Here is a 15,973-nt window from a genome sequence, read left to right on the forward strand (position 1 = left end):
TGCCTGCAAATATCAAGCAGCTTTTGCAACAGGGGTTTGTTTGCCTAATATTGGGGATGTGGCACTATTGCAGACAGTGTGGGAAACATGGTAGTGGACTTGGCCAGGTAGGTCAGCCCAGAGACACTATCGGTGGGGGAACATTTTACAGCATAACTTGAGTTCAGATTCTTAAGCCACTTCACACATTGCTTATATTTTTCAAAGCTCATGATGGATGATGGACTTGAGTCTAAAGAACATAGACATGAGAAGGGCTCAAGTTTGAGAGGAAGCAAGGATCTGAGCTTAAATTCCAGCAGCGAAGTACTGAGGAAGTCTGTGTTAATTTTAATTAGCCTAGATTATGTCATTTAATCTATGAAAAATGTGACTTTAATCTTTGAAAAATAATATTTAAATACCAAATATGCTATGAAATTCTGCAAAACCAAGAGTCAAATTCTGTTTTAGCTTCTCATAATCAGTTTCTCATTGATAGGCATAGTGAGTTCCATATTTTATCTGCACTTACATATTCATATATCTTTTATAATTTCAGAATGCATAGTTCAGGGCAAAAGAAGATTAGAACATGAATCAGTACTAATGCATTGTACTATTCAGATGTATTTTGCTCAGAATATTTGGCTTGTTGTGAAGTAGGATTTTTCTTAAAAAATTCCTTCCAGTAAGAATCTCAGTAAGTAAAGCTCATAAAAGGCTATCAACAAATGGCCATACACCTAGATGAAAACATTTTCATTGGCTCTGGCACAAACCTAACTCCTCTGAAGGCTTCAGAGTCAATTCCGCTAGCTTTTCTCTTTCCTCCTGGTAATTCCTCAGGAATTTTGAGGGAGGATCACCCAAAGAGGTGCTGATGGTTCATTTTCCCCTGAAGCTTTCAAAGGAAACTATTGAAATGAAGAATGGAAAAAACCCAAAGTTTTCAGGCCACATGCAGTCATCTTGTTTTATATAGTTACCAGACTTTTACCACCATTAGAAAATGTGGCACATTTCTTTTAAAGCATCCTTTGCACGGCAGTTGTGTGAAACAATGATCTGTTGAATTTAATTCACAGATCAAAGAGGGAGGAAATTAACCAACACAGTAAATTGATTATTTCATGGGTGACATAACCAAGGCAATGATTTATCTTAATAAAGAGCAACATCCCTCTAGTCCTTAACTGAATTCCAGCCAATGCAATAATACTCAGTTGTTAATGACTTTGATGTTGATGTGGAAAAGTGAATGACTGTATAATCACTGAAATGGGACCTCATCACAGTTGGAAATGTTTAAGCCAAATCATTTTGGACTGTAAAAAGAGCCCTGAGTGGTATAGATTGGCTGGGTCCCAGATTTTCAGCCTTAACTAAACAGGGCCTGAAAACTTTATCATATTGCTATGCCTCGGGCTGGCCTGTAACTCTGACAGCCCCAGAGAATTGGGGTTTAATGTATATGTCTGTGGACTCACTGTGGAAAAAAAATTTCAGGGCTTACAGCACCAATAATAAATACCTGTCTATCAACAGCCAGCTAAAAGAGTAATTAGTTAAATCCATCTTTAGGAGAGGGAACAGAAGAAAGGAAACAGAAGTCAAATAGGAAAAATTGTACTGAAAGCTTATTTTTATATCCCACATTACTAAATATGGCTTAAGAGGCTGAAATATAGCATTAGTCATTCATAGCAGCCTCCACCTCCCCCTTTAACCTTCCCTACCAACTCTTACAATAACAAACCAGGCTAAAATTAGAGCTGCTTTATAGTATGTTAATTTGATTATCATTGTTTCAGCACTGATTGAAGAGTTCCCATCAAAAGGAAGGATCCCCTGTATATCAAGTACAGCTTCCTTGATGCTTATGTTCAGCTCTCAGATCAGAGAAGGAAGCCAGGTCATTTTTTTTTTCCATTCAGGCTTCCTTCAAAACCACTCGATTCCCAGGGAAGAATTACTATCATTAACATTGCTCCATCCACGTCTTGGAACTTTTCTTTCTTTTTAAAAAGACAGGAAGAATACTTAGCATCCTCCCAACTGTACTTTGCTCCATGCACGCTATGAGAAATCAAGAGGAGATGAGGTAGGAAGAAGGCAATGGTGCAAAGTTTGAAGCTGTAGCTTTTCTAACCTCAGCAGAGAGGCAGCTGCAGGTAGGGTTGGAGGAATTCCAAGCACTCCTCCTGTTTGAATACCACACAGCCCCCAGGCTCCAGAAACACGATACTCCAAGGCTGATCATTAAAAAAAAAAAAAAAAACAAAAGTCAAAAAAAAAAAAGCTAAGGATTGTTAAACTGCTCATCCAGGCCTGCAGCTGGGGTGACTCAGAGTGCAGAGTTGGAAAAATGCCCATGTGGCAAGATTAGAAACTCATTTGTGTAGCTTATGTGGCCTTGCCAGGAGCCTCCATTTTTTCCAAGCCTCCTTCAGTTTATTAACTTTAAAAGCACTCCTTTCCTGTTGGGGATCTGGCATGGCTGCAGCCAGGCAGCTCCTTCTCCTTTTGCATTAACAACACTTTAAGGCTTTCTTTCCTGTTCAAAATCGACTTGTGTGAGATCATCTGTGGAATTTTCAAATGTGCTCACTCTTTTCCTTTTCATTTCACTCTTTGTCCCAGGGTTCAATTTAAATCCAAGTGCTTTAAAACTAACTGTATTCAGTAAGCCAGCACTTTCAGGAATATATGTTACAAAAGCAGGAAAAGAAAAGGCCTTCTTGTCATCAAAACCATAATAATTATGTGTCAAATGTAATTACTGCTCTGTGGGTAATACACCTAATACTAAGTGACAGAGCAAGCAGCCTGCAGAAGTAGAAAGTAACTGGTGGCTGGATCAAATTTGATATAAAATTAACCATCACACTTAAATATTCCATCTGCTGAAGTTCTACCAGAAAAGCAAAGGCAGGAAAAAAGGAGTTTTTCCTCATTCAAAATTGTTAATGTGCATAAGCTGCTCCATTCTCTCCACCTCCATACAATGAATCACAACTCTTTTAAAATAAGAAACACTGAGCTATAAATATGTGCATTACAAGGATCAAACTCTGGTGAAGGAGCTCATCTAACAGGAAGGAATTAAGTGGGAGTTCTCTCCCATTAACCCGTTATGTTTCCTCATTATTACCATCACATGCACGCTTGACTCACTTGATAAGAAACAAGCTTTCCACATTACCCTGCCTTCTTCAAAATACATAAATTAATGAGCAGCTGGTGAAGCTGACATGTGCCTGTGAATTTGAGGACTATTGAAATCATTGAAGTCATATTCTGAAGAAGGAAAAAGTGCTATGTCAGGAACCAGTATTCTAAATATAACAGCATGTGTCAGAAACTTGTCCATCTTGAAAAACACATGTCCTCTCCTCCCTAACACTCTTCTAAGTAGACTTAACGAAGTCTAACATACAAAAAACCCACTTTAAAACCTAATGTTTTGTTAATGTGGGTCCTGATCTTGAAAATCTGCAATATCTGTGTTTAAGAGTTATGCTATGAGTAAAATCAATTCATCTAATTGTTACCTAAAGACATAAGTGTTTTTAGAATTGACGTCTTTTACCATAGCTAATATTATATATGTGGGTGTCATAACTGATTTGTATAGGACTACATAGTTGTAAATAGAAGAATAATAAAAATACATTTAGTGACTGTAGATTCTAATCCTCAGTTTCATATGCTCCTGCATGATAATCAGAAAAAAAAGCATTTCTGTACACTTTCATTTCAGTTTTTTAACATGCTGTGATTTTCTTTCCATTCTCTTTGTCCTTATGTTTCAGGAATATGCTAAGATATAAGTCTACTAGCAGAAATATTTAATGAAATATTCATAAAATTAGCGATCTTTGAGATGAAAATTTTGGAATATTTTTAAGACATTTTTTATTTGAATCAACTTTTTCAATCTAAAATTTTGTTGACATTTTGAAACTTGAAATACTCAAGTATCTATAGCAGTTCATTTATGTAAAGAAAATTTGTTCTTATAATTTATTGCATTGGAAGATTGGTTTTAAAGATCACACTATTCAAATTAAGCAACAATGTTCAGTCACAAAATTAAAATTAGAATTTTTAAAATACAGTGCTTAAAAGAGATGCTCCCAAATAAGCTATTGACCAAGAAATATTTGGGGATATTTTTTTAGACAAAAAAAAAATGGGAAAAAACAAATCTGAAAATATTTACAATTTACCAACTTTTAAAGGTTTAGTTTGAGATACTTATTGTTTTCTCTCTAGGCCTTTTTTCCTTTTTTCTCAGATCAGAAACAAAGCCTACAGTTTTTTTTTTTCTAATTTTGGTATGCTTTTACATGTTCTAGTAAAAGCTAATTGTTAAGTTAAGCCCAAAGTTTTGCTCCAGTATTAGGTGGGAGAAAACAAAGGCAACTCACGAACTTTTGCCTACTGAATACATCTGATGGTCATATGCTATTCTGCTTTGTGATAAAACTTTGGAACACATTTCATTGACCATCAGACTTAATGCATATGCATATGCAGACACATACTTAGCAGCACTTGCTATCAGTCTCAGAGCAAGAGTGATTGTAAAAATTATTTATATTACTTAGAACAACTGGATTATAGAAATTATTTCCACTAATTAGCCTCTCTGTTCTCCTATGTTCATTTCTAGAAGAGATCTCACAAGTTTGTCTCCTGTAAATGGATAATTGGCAACAGCTTTAATTTACAAAAAGTAGGCACTAGAAGAGCTCCACATGCAAGTTATCAATTTTGTTATGATTATAGCATAACAAAAGAGCAGTGGTGATTAACAGGGGTTATTTCCTCAAAAGCAAAATTCATACTAATAGATGAAATATTTTGGGTCTATCTAGTACACATATCTTGGGTCTTCGCGAAGGTGCTTTCTTTAAATCAAAACTGTTTTCTCAGTTCCACTGCGTGTAATACAAGTAGCACTGTCTATATGCATAATTATAAACGCTTGAGGAACACAGGCCCAAAAGCGTTCTCTAACGTTCTGCTGATAAATAAGACTGATGAAATGAATGGCTCAGAACTGCCAAGTTTGGTTATGGTTTCTGAAAAATTAAGACAACATGAAAGAAATCATGTTTTCAAATGGTACCATTCTCTGTAGACTTATACCCCAGTTTATTAAACTCTACTTCTTGGGTCCCAGGTTCAAGTGCTACTTCTGCTCATCAGTCACCACTTGTTTCTTGCACTAAACAATACATTTGTACTTCTCAACTTAACTAGAATTAGGTCCCACAAGAAAAAAAAAATGTTTTAAATACTTCTGACTGGCATCTAAATTGGAAACACCTGTAAGAGTTGTATCTTTTCCTGACATAAATTAGTGACAAGGAGTTCATATAAGAGGTGCAGACAGAAAAATAAAACAGTGTAATAAGTATTTCAGATAACAGAAAAAGGATTGCTGCTACCAGGTAGGTATAAGAGACAAGAATATGTGACCCCAGCCTGTTGCCTTCCTATAACATTGAAATAGATGCTTGATAGCCCTGTTGTGTTAACCAGAAAATGATTGCCTCAAGCAAGATCAAATGTCTCATTAGCACTTATAATCGCTTCCATAAGATGAAAACAGATGAAAGAAGAAAGGATAAAATTCAAACAGCAGAATGAAAAAAATTGATCCCTTTTGTTCTGTGGTGTGCTTTCTCCCTCAGACAGGGCCTCCCTTATAATTAACCTGGGTTCAACAGACAAAGTCATTATAAACAGAGTTCCAGAAAACCTGATCCCACTTTTCATAATGTTCATAAATACAGTGGAAGTTTCTTTGCATAATCATCAGTAATTATGCTAAAACATAAAATTTCTTCCTGAACAAAATTTTAATAATAAATTTATTACTTCCCTCCAAACTGATGACAGTACTTTTTAGCTAATCTCTTACCTCCAGAAGTTGTTTCTATCTCATGTTTTCAGTGAGAAAAATGGTCTGCCTCAACCATTAGAAAAGATTCTTCCACAATTTTAGAAACCTATCGATTTCAGCTCATCGGAGAAGTTATCCCTTAATTTATCCTAATCTATGGGCTGTGCTAGCCTATGAGATGGTTGTTGATGATGCGTGAAGAATAATATTGATTCAGGTTTCAGATGCATAAATTTGATACATGAATAGACCTAACCAGGCACTCAAGACATAGAGTAAGGGATAGCTACCTGCAGTTGCTTGGCTACATGTAATGACTTCTCCTGATATTTGTTCAGGATCAGAATGCTAACAAGAATTTGTTTTAAGAAGTGATGATAAAGAACTGGTGGCTACTGTATTCATTCTGCATGGTATAATGTTGTAATTCATCTTTCAGAAAGGACAAGATGACTGATAAAATGAAGAATATGCTGGGTGACGCCAAGTAAGATTTTTTTTTCTATATCTGTGTTTTTCTCAACTACAACATCCAGTATTCAGTGAGGAAGCCAATTCTATTCAATATAATGGCATTACTAACAAAAAATTACAGGGCTCAGAACATTGTGCTGTTATAGGATAAAGGAGTTGTCTAAATCAAGAATCTCTTCCCTCTTCATTTCTTATGGTTTAGTAACACAATATGTTTAGACAAATGCAGGTACGCTTTTACTTTAGCAGTACTTGGACTGCCAATATTACTTCAAATGCATAAATATAATCATTTGAATCTACTGACTTAAAAATGTAAAAGTACTGTGCATTTAGAGCTAACTGCATTAAGAACAAGAAAGATCAGCAGGAGTTTGAACATTAACATTTCCTTCTAATTTTCCTGACTTCTACTTAAAAAAAAAAAAAACCAAAAACCCTCAAATATCTACAATACAAGGAGAATTACAAGGAAAAAAGTATGAAAATCTAAAAAAAAGTTATTTGTATTTAAGGATAAAGATACAAAAGATATATAACTTTCTTCATTTATTATTTCATTGATGAAGCTGGTATTTACCTCTAGGTTCTCTATATTAGTTTTGAAGCCCATTTTGTCTCCATGAGAAAAAAGCAAACAAAGAAGCGAACAGCTTCAGCAAGAGCTGAATGTCTGACAGAGGAATGGAAACCTGGAATCAAATTCCTTCATACTTATTTATGAGTTGTGAGTGATTTATGAACATGATAAGCTTCCACAAGAACTGGATAGCATCTTACTGAAAAAATCTTTATGGTCCAGTGGGTAGATACTAACTTCTGGCTTCATGCTAACAACTGAACATAAGTGGATATCATCACAGGTAAGTTTATTTTTTTGCAGAGTTTTAAGAAGTGACTTGTAAATGATAAAAGCATGAGAGTGTTCTCTGTGAAGAAAATGTTACTGTAATATTTACTTGGCCAAATTTACTTTGGTGACACTAGGTAAGCCCTGTCTTCTGAAGTGGACCAAACAAAATGTTAATGATATGTGGCATGACATGTAAGAGTATTGTGTTAAAGTGACTGCATTCACTTCAGTGAGTATTCACAATGTAAATCCAAAAATTACACAACAGCTTAACTGGCCAGTATCATTTAGCAGCAGTTGTGAAAAATCCCCTACACTGATGTAAATGCTGCAGAAAATACACAACACGTTCTCTGGAAGGTTGATGCTTTGCTAGTTTTCCACTTGGATTTATTGGTTCTGATTGAGGGACAAATATAATGCATGATGTCAACAATGGGAAATTGTACTTTTGCCATATTTTGCGTGCTGACTTAATAAAAATTTCTAATTTCTGTTCAAGCAATATGCTTGTCTTTCCAAAGGAAAGTATGTAATCTTTTTATTTCTTCTTTACTCTGTCTAGAATAGTAGAACAAAATCTGTATATTCAACCAGGTTCATCCCTATCAGCAGGAACCATTGCATATTACTGGGTGTACTGCCCCTTGGGATAAGTAAGATAGGCCTACTTTTCAGGCCATTTCAAGTAACTTTAGTCCCTCATGAAGTAGGAAATGAGACCATGACGCAAACAGCTAAAACTCATTGAGATGACCACTAGATAGTCTTTCAGCTTCCTAAAGAGCCAGTTGCTCTTACAGCAACTGCAAGATCAGACTCTTAACTACAGCGACCAGTGCTAAACTTAAGTGATAAAACTGTTGCCTCTCTTTTCCACAAATTAAAAGCCTGCTGAAGAAGGAAATGCTGATTTTAAAAAGTAATCTTCAATTTCTCTTTTCCACTCCCCCTCCACCATTAAAATTTTCTAAAACCCCCTTCCTTCCCTGTACAATTCTTCAGAATAGTCCTACCCACTTCTCTTTCAGGTACAACAAATATGGCTCTAATACGGACTTTTCTCTACTCAGTAAAACAACAAAAGTGGAATTAAAAAATACATTTTGATTATCAACCGGTTTTTCTTTTACAATTTTCTATAAGTTTTTCCTACTTCCATTTCATCCCTTTAAAATCTTGTCCTTTATGATGAGTTGTATATATAGAACAAAATCAAGACAAAGATGTCTATGAGGCATTAAGCATGTATCAGCTTTGCCCCTTAGTTCCACCCTCTGCTGTGATATACACAGTGCACTTCTGAAAGAAAAAAAGTTACTGCTGTTAACTCATTGTAGAACTGACAAACTCAGATAGGAAAATAATAATTCTCTGTGTTGTCACTTTTGCTATTTCAAGGCATATTAGCAACTACTACTTACATTCAGCCCATTATTACAAAGCACACTGTACAATCTATTACACAAAAAACACATGCAGACATACAATCACTTTGGTTTGAAGTAGCAAACACTTGTGACTAGTGAGATACACATTAGGTTGTAAAACCAAGGACTCAGGTTCTTAGGAAACCTGAGGTCAACAACATTTCTTAGAAAAGTTCTGTGTCTTTCTTCAAACGCAGAAAACTACTCTGATTTTTAAAATTATGAAAACATGTTTGACCTATATAACACTGATCCATACCTTGTGTATCAGAAAAACTTACATTTTTTCCCAAAGACTCTATGGTCTCATTTTTCTGGAGACACCATCTGAAAAAGAACAGTGCTACTTCAATAGAACTAGCAAGAAAAATATACTACCACTGATAAGTATGATAAAATATTGCTACCGTACTCTGTTTTGTTATAACAGTATATTACACACACATAAAATTAACTTCAACAGGAAGTCACCTTTTTCAGAAAATCAGGAAAACAAATTCAGTTTTATAAATAGTATGATCATGAAGTCATTCAAAACAATGGACCTTCCTTGCAACTATAAAAAGTTTCTAGATGTGTCTTCTAATGTATCTTTACATGATCTGATAAAACAAAAACAGAAAAAAAAATCTTTTTCATTTAAAATATGCTGTTCATGCTGCTTCTTTTACCTTCAAAACTATACTATATGCTGTCAGAGACTGAAAAGGTTAATTAATGTCTCAACATTGCTAAACGATGGAAGGAACCGAGCAGAACATCGACAAACCACAATGCTAAAAACTTCAATAACTGTGAAAGAATGTCTAGACAAATATCCTCTTTTTGTAGCTGAAGCAGCAACATGTGCTTAAAAGCTCCAAAAACCGCAAAACGGGGTATCTTGGTTTTGTACCCTTCCCCCAGAATAGAGCCAAACCCTGTGCATGAGCTCAGGCCCTGGACGATACCAAGCATGCACAGCATTGCCAAGTGACTGCACAATGGAGGCCAGCTCTGGGGGATGCAAAATGACTTTGTGGACACTGTCTTGCTGGACACTAGGTAACAACATGCTTCAGGTAACCGCATGGCTTATAAAGGACAAGTGGGCCTTGCATTTGCAGAGAGCTAACACCCACCATCATAGAGACAGATCAGCATGATGCAGCAATCACAAGCTAAATCACAGGCAGGAAGCACCTGACCTCCTAAGATGGAAAGACTGGTAAAGGTCCCCAAAACATCAAGAAGAGGGGGGCTGATACAAAGGACTACAAAAAAGGTCGCCGCATGAACCCCTGTGTGGACCTCCACCCCACTCAGATGGACCTTCGGGACACCGATTCTCTGTGGTGGCATTGTCATCCTTTTGAGGCACCCACCCCACTCACTCTGTAAGACAGACTTTCAGGATGCTGACTCTCTGTGGTGGTATTTTCTCCCCTCTTTTTCTCTTTTCCTCTCTCTCCTCTCTTTCTCTTTCTCATTCTCTCCCCCCCATTACCCTTTGTGTGTGAATGAAATAAAAAAACAACATATGCGTATGACACCGTTGTGTCTTAATTCTGCAACCAAGAAATTCGTACCTCTCACGACCAGGCCTTTATCGGTTCATGACATATGCATATAAAGATAAATTATAGTAAATGGAGATGTACATTGACCAACAATGAATTATTCACATTCATTATACACATCGGTAAAAGCTGCTGGAACTGCTTTTTGTGTGGTTATGTAGATTTTGTGCTCTGTCTGGAATTCACCTCCATTAGGAAATACCGAAAAAAAACTGGCTACTGATCGTCAAGTTTAAATAACCTTGCCCTGCATGAGAACTGCAACTGGCCCCTCCAAAATAAAAACAAAATGAGGAAGAGATGCAGGGGTTCCCCTCCCCCTTTGCCAAATGAATACGTTTCTGTGTCCTGTCCAGGCTCGGAGAGAAGGAAGTTGGATTCAGTTGTCAGACTGCCAATGCGCGACCCAGGAGAATAGAGCTCCGTTGCCTGTTCTTGCACCAACGTCCTGTGTGAACTCAGGCAGCTCACAGTTCCCTCCCTGCCCCTGAAAAATGAGAATAGCGCTGTCCTAAAGCCAGCTGCGGAACTGATAAACATTTACAAGGCTGAGAGATACCCAGACGGTATAAGGAGCAGGGGGACAGGCACATTGGTACAATCATTTCTGTTCTTCAGTCGCTTCACAGAAGTACTAACTGCAGAATATATCTCGATTATTCAAATACACTCACTCTTCTAAATTATCCAACTTAATCAAAGCAACTTTTCTTTTTCCACTTACCTTACTGGTTCCTCTCCAGGGTTTGCAAGAAAATGTAACAGAACATGGATTAAACACTCTAGCTGAACCATAATTATAGCTTTTTTGCTTTTGCTTTTAAACAAAACCAGTCTTGATTACCATACTTGATGGTATGTATCATACTGTTCCAGGTAGAACTGCTTTACTGAATTCAGCAAGAGATCCACCTTCCATTTTCGTGATTCTCTCTTTCCTTCCACACATTCCCATTTTCATCTAATGAAAAAGCTAATGCCTATTTTGTTTAATTGGAACATACTCCTTTAATTTAACTTGGAAATACCATTCTGGAGAAGATGACAAAACTAACTGTGTTGCCTTGATTAGCATACTACTTTTTATGAGAAGGTGCAAAAAAGGACAAAAAAAAAAAACTCAACTGAAAAACATTTGAAATAAAATCACTTAGTCCCGATGGAAAAATATTTTTATCTCCATTTACCCCACTGTGTGTCCAGGGAAAAAAAAAAGGATGGAAAGTGGCCATTTCAGTGACCTTGTGTCCCTCCCATAGAGGAAGACGACTGACAGGTAGATATATGAACAGTTTGTTATTGCAGATTCCAGATCTTGTGATTATCTCTGACTCAACTTCTGGGGTTTTATCTGGAATTCCTGTGACAGGTCAAACAGTGTACTACTCCTTGTCTTTACCTTGTAGCGACCCCAGATTAAAAATACAGCTTACAATAATATATAATGGTTTCCAAAACTTCTGCTTGAGTTGAAAAAAATGACAGCAAACTCTAGATTTAGGACGATACAAAAAAAAAATGTCTCAAAATGTAGACTTCAATCTACCTGGGTAGATGTTATCATTGTGTATTTATCTATACTTTTTTTTTTTTCATTTTCAGCTTTAGTTGATACAGTAAGGCACAGTAAATAATTGCTATCCATTTTCTTAATGAATAAACCATATCAATTATATACTCTTGCGCAACATTATGTGATACTGCCAGGTGACACATTTTTAAAATATCTTGCTGGAATAGCACCGGACATATGTGATGAGGAAAGATAAGTATTTATATGTAAATCTCTTCTATATGTTTAGAATAAATGTCTATTCATTGTTATAAGCAAAGTACAACTTTTGAATCAGTTTTGTTAACATTTATAAAGTAGTCTAACATCCTTTGGAAAGAAGTTTGGAGAGAAAACGTGACACACATTGTCAAAGTTTGTCTAAATCTTCCTGCTTCTTCATCCAATATCAGGTTATAGTTCCTTGCCTTTCCTAAATCAATTCAAAGTTCTTTTGCTGTCATGTTCTTTGCTAATCATTTTTGCTACATTAGCTCTCTTCAAAAGCTTAATTATTCTCCTCATCAACTGCAAAAAAAAAAAAAAACTGTGAACTTTTAAACTTTGAGAGCCACAAATAAGTACGTCACATTTCTGAATGCATCCTACTAACCTAGGATGAGGTCAGCTCTGGCCTTTCTAACAGCAAAAAATAACCCATTTTATCCCTCTTCCACATCATTCACTTCCTCCTGTACATAGTGTAGATATTCTGGCAGAGAAGATTTGCTGACTTTTTGCTTCCTTCCCATTAATCTCTATCTTCCAATGCCCTGCTATAGCATAAGCACACCTATCATTCTCAGTGCAGTGTTGCAGGGTTTCTCCAGTTTCCTGTGGGAATATCTTTCTAGCAGACACAGAAACCAGGAGAGAATTGTGACACTGCACTAAAAACATAAACAATGCCATTGTATTGTAGGACTAAGGGAAGAACAGGGCACAAGAGCTCTGCTATTTCTTTGCATGTCTTAACACACGATTAGCCTCCCCTGCACATAACTGCAGGAAAACAAGACATCTTCTTCTCCTCTCTACTTGGACTTCAAACTTCAAGTCAGAGCAAGAACCTAATTTCAAGTGGTTTGCCATGGCTGACCCCTGTCCCTGTGCTATAATTTGTTGCTTCTCGGTAGTAGTGACTCAATGGGGTTTCCTGAAAGTTGCACAAGTACCAAGAAATATGGCAAAATAAATGGATCTGAAACACAATAAATGGCACTTCATTTGCATTTATAATGCACAAATATATATTGTTGTATTTTTTACAGTTACAGTGGTGCACAACCTTTCTATCTAGGGCTCGTGTCCTGGTTCCAGCTAGGATAGAGTTCATTTTCACCTGAGCTAGGAGAGGAACTGGAGCTGGTGACCCCTGTGGCTGGGGGACACAACTGGGATAGTTTACTAATGAGCCAACAACTAGGATAATTTACCCAAATTGGCCAAAGGGCTGTTCCACACCCTGTGACATCATGCTCAGTGTATGAGGGGAGCTGAGGGGAGCCTCCCGCTACTCAGGAGGAAGCTGGGCATCAGGATCTACTGCGAGCTATTGTACTGTGAATTATGTGCTTCAGTATTTTCTGTTATTGAGGTTTTTTTGTTTGCTTCCCATCTCTGTTTTCATTTCTTCTGTTACTCTCTTAAACTTTTTTTTTAATCTCAACTCGTGAGTTTCGCTTTCTTTTCTTTACCAATTCTCCCTCCTGTCCCACTGGAGGGTAGGGGGGGAGTGAGCAAGAAACTGTGTAGCTTGGTCCTGAGTGGGGCTAAACTATGACAACTGGATACAGACATATGAAGGAAATACACAGAAGGGGTATACTGCTTAAACAAAGGCCTTTGGACATAGCTGTTGAGTATATCTCTCGGCCATTTTACACAATCTGTGACATAAACCTTGCCTCCAACCACAACTCCAGAAGCAGCCAATATTCCCATAAGTATTGCAGCATATCAGCCTTCTTCACGTGAAAGTCTCTGGTACCTCAGAGCATCTCAGATGATGCTAGATGCTTATCCGAGCAACTGAGGACCATCCTTCAGAACTGCATACTGTAAGCCTTTCAATCAAGTGGTCAGAAATTAGCAGACATATTACTACCCCATCTTACTGTGCAGGCAACACACAGTCGACTTAGCATTGTATGTTGCCCTGTTGGCATTTGATGAAACCACTGACAGAGGATAAAAGAATAATGCCTTCACTACAAAGCTTTAGACTGATATTCTTTATCTTCTCAGGTTAGGAGCATAATTTAGATAAAATGGAATACATGATAAAGTAGAAATATCATGGAAATGGATACAGGGAAGGTGAGGTCCTTGCACCCTAAACCAGTGCTTGCCTTCACTGCTTCCTGTTTTCGCAGTTGCCAAAGGGAACAGATATTTTTACTTCCTCCTCATTTTTTTCCATATCCTTGTGCATTATACTATCCGTAGGACAAAAAAATTTGAAGGACAGGAAAGGACTCAATGTATTTAATTTTTAGAAAATATAGTTATAACAATTCCTTAAAATCAAATAAAGTTTTTTTTCATTTAGAAGAATATTCATAATCAAAGCAACATTATCAAATTACTAGCTCTTTCCCCGTAAAAAAAAAAACATTATAATCCAAAATATTTACAGAAATTGCATTGCTAGATGACCTGTGAGTTCACTGTAGTGAATATGGCTCCAGAATACATAATGCTAGTCTAGAAAATGTTAACTTCTGACACCATATTTCACTGAAGTTAAAGAGCTATAATCATAGAACAGTTTGGGCTGGGAGGGACCTTTAAAGGTCATCTAGTCCAACTCCCCTGCAGTAAGCAGGGACATCTTCAGCTAGATCATGTTGCTGCAAGCCCCATCCAGCCTAACCTTAAATGTCTCCAGGGACGGGGCATCCACCACCTCTCTGGGCAACCTGTTCCAGTGTTTCACCATTCTTATCATAATTTTTTTTTCCTTTTGTCTAATCTAAATCTACCCTCTTTTAATTTAAAACCATTACCCTTTGTTCTATCACTAGATCCTGTTAAAAAGTTTGTCCTCATCTTTCTTATATGTCCTCCTCTTCTCCAGGCTGAACAATCCCAACTCTCAGCCTTTCTTCATAGGAGAGGTGTTCCAGCTCTCTGATCACCTTTGTGGCCCTCCTCTGGACTCACTCCAACAGGTCCACACCCTTCTTATGTTGGGGCTCCAGAGCTCGACGCAGTACTCCAGGTGGAGTCTCACCAGAGCAGAGGGCCAGAATCACCTCCCTTGACCTGCTGATCACACTTCTTTTGATGCAGCCCAGGATACAATTGGCCTTCTGGGCTGTGAGCGCACATTGATGGCTCATGTCCATCTGTTCATCCACCAGTACCCCTAAGTCTTTCCCCAGCCTTTATTGATACCGGGGGATGTCTTGAACCATGTGCAGGACTTTTCTTTAGGCCTTATTGAACCTCATTCAGTTCACATGAGCCCACTCCTCAAGTTTGCCCAGGTCCCTCTGGATGGTATCAATCCCTCAGGCATGTCGACCGCACCACTCAGCTTGGTGTCACCTGCAAACTTGCTGAGGGTGCACTTGATCCCACTGTCTATGTCATTGATGAAGATATTAAACAGTACTTGTCCCAGTACGGACCCTTGAGGGACACCACTTGTCACCGACCTCCATTTGGACATTCAGCATTGACCACTACCTTCTGGATGTGACCATCCAGCCAATTCCTCACCCACTGAACAGTCCACCCATTGAATCTGCGTCTCTCCAATTTAGAGAGAAGCGGGGATTGTGTCAAAGGCCTTACAGAAATCCAGGCAGATGACATTCATAGCTCTTCCCTTGGCCAGTGATGTAGTCACTCCATCACAGAAGGCCACTGGGTTAGCCAAGCAGGACTTGCCCTTGGTGAAGCCTTGCTGGCTGTCTCGAACCACCTGCCTGTCTTCCACGTGCCTCAGCACAGCTTCTAGGAGGATCTGTTCCATGATCTTCCCAGGCATAGAAGTGAGGCTGACAGGTCAGTAGTTCCCAGGATCTTCCTTTTTACCTTTTTTAAAAATGAGTGCAATGTTTCCCTTTTTCTGGTCACCAGGGACTTCACTTGACTGCCATGACTTTTGAAATATCATGGAGAGTGGCTTGGCAACTATATCAGCCAATTTCCTCAGGACTCTGCAATGCCTCTCATCAGGTCACATAGGCTTATGTATAT

This window comes from Chlamydotis macqueenii, chromosome 5, assembly GCF_036417535.1.
Source record: "Chlamydotis macqueenii isolate bChlMac1 chromosome 5, bChlMac1.mat, whole genome shotgun sequence".
In the NCBI taxonomy this organism is placed as follows: domain Eukaryota; kingdom Metazoa; phylum Chordata; class Aves; order Otidiformes; family Otididae; genus Chlamydotis; species Chlamydotis macqueenii.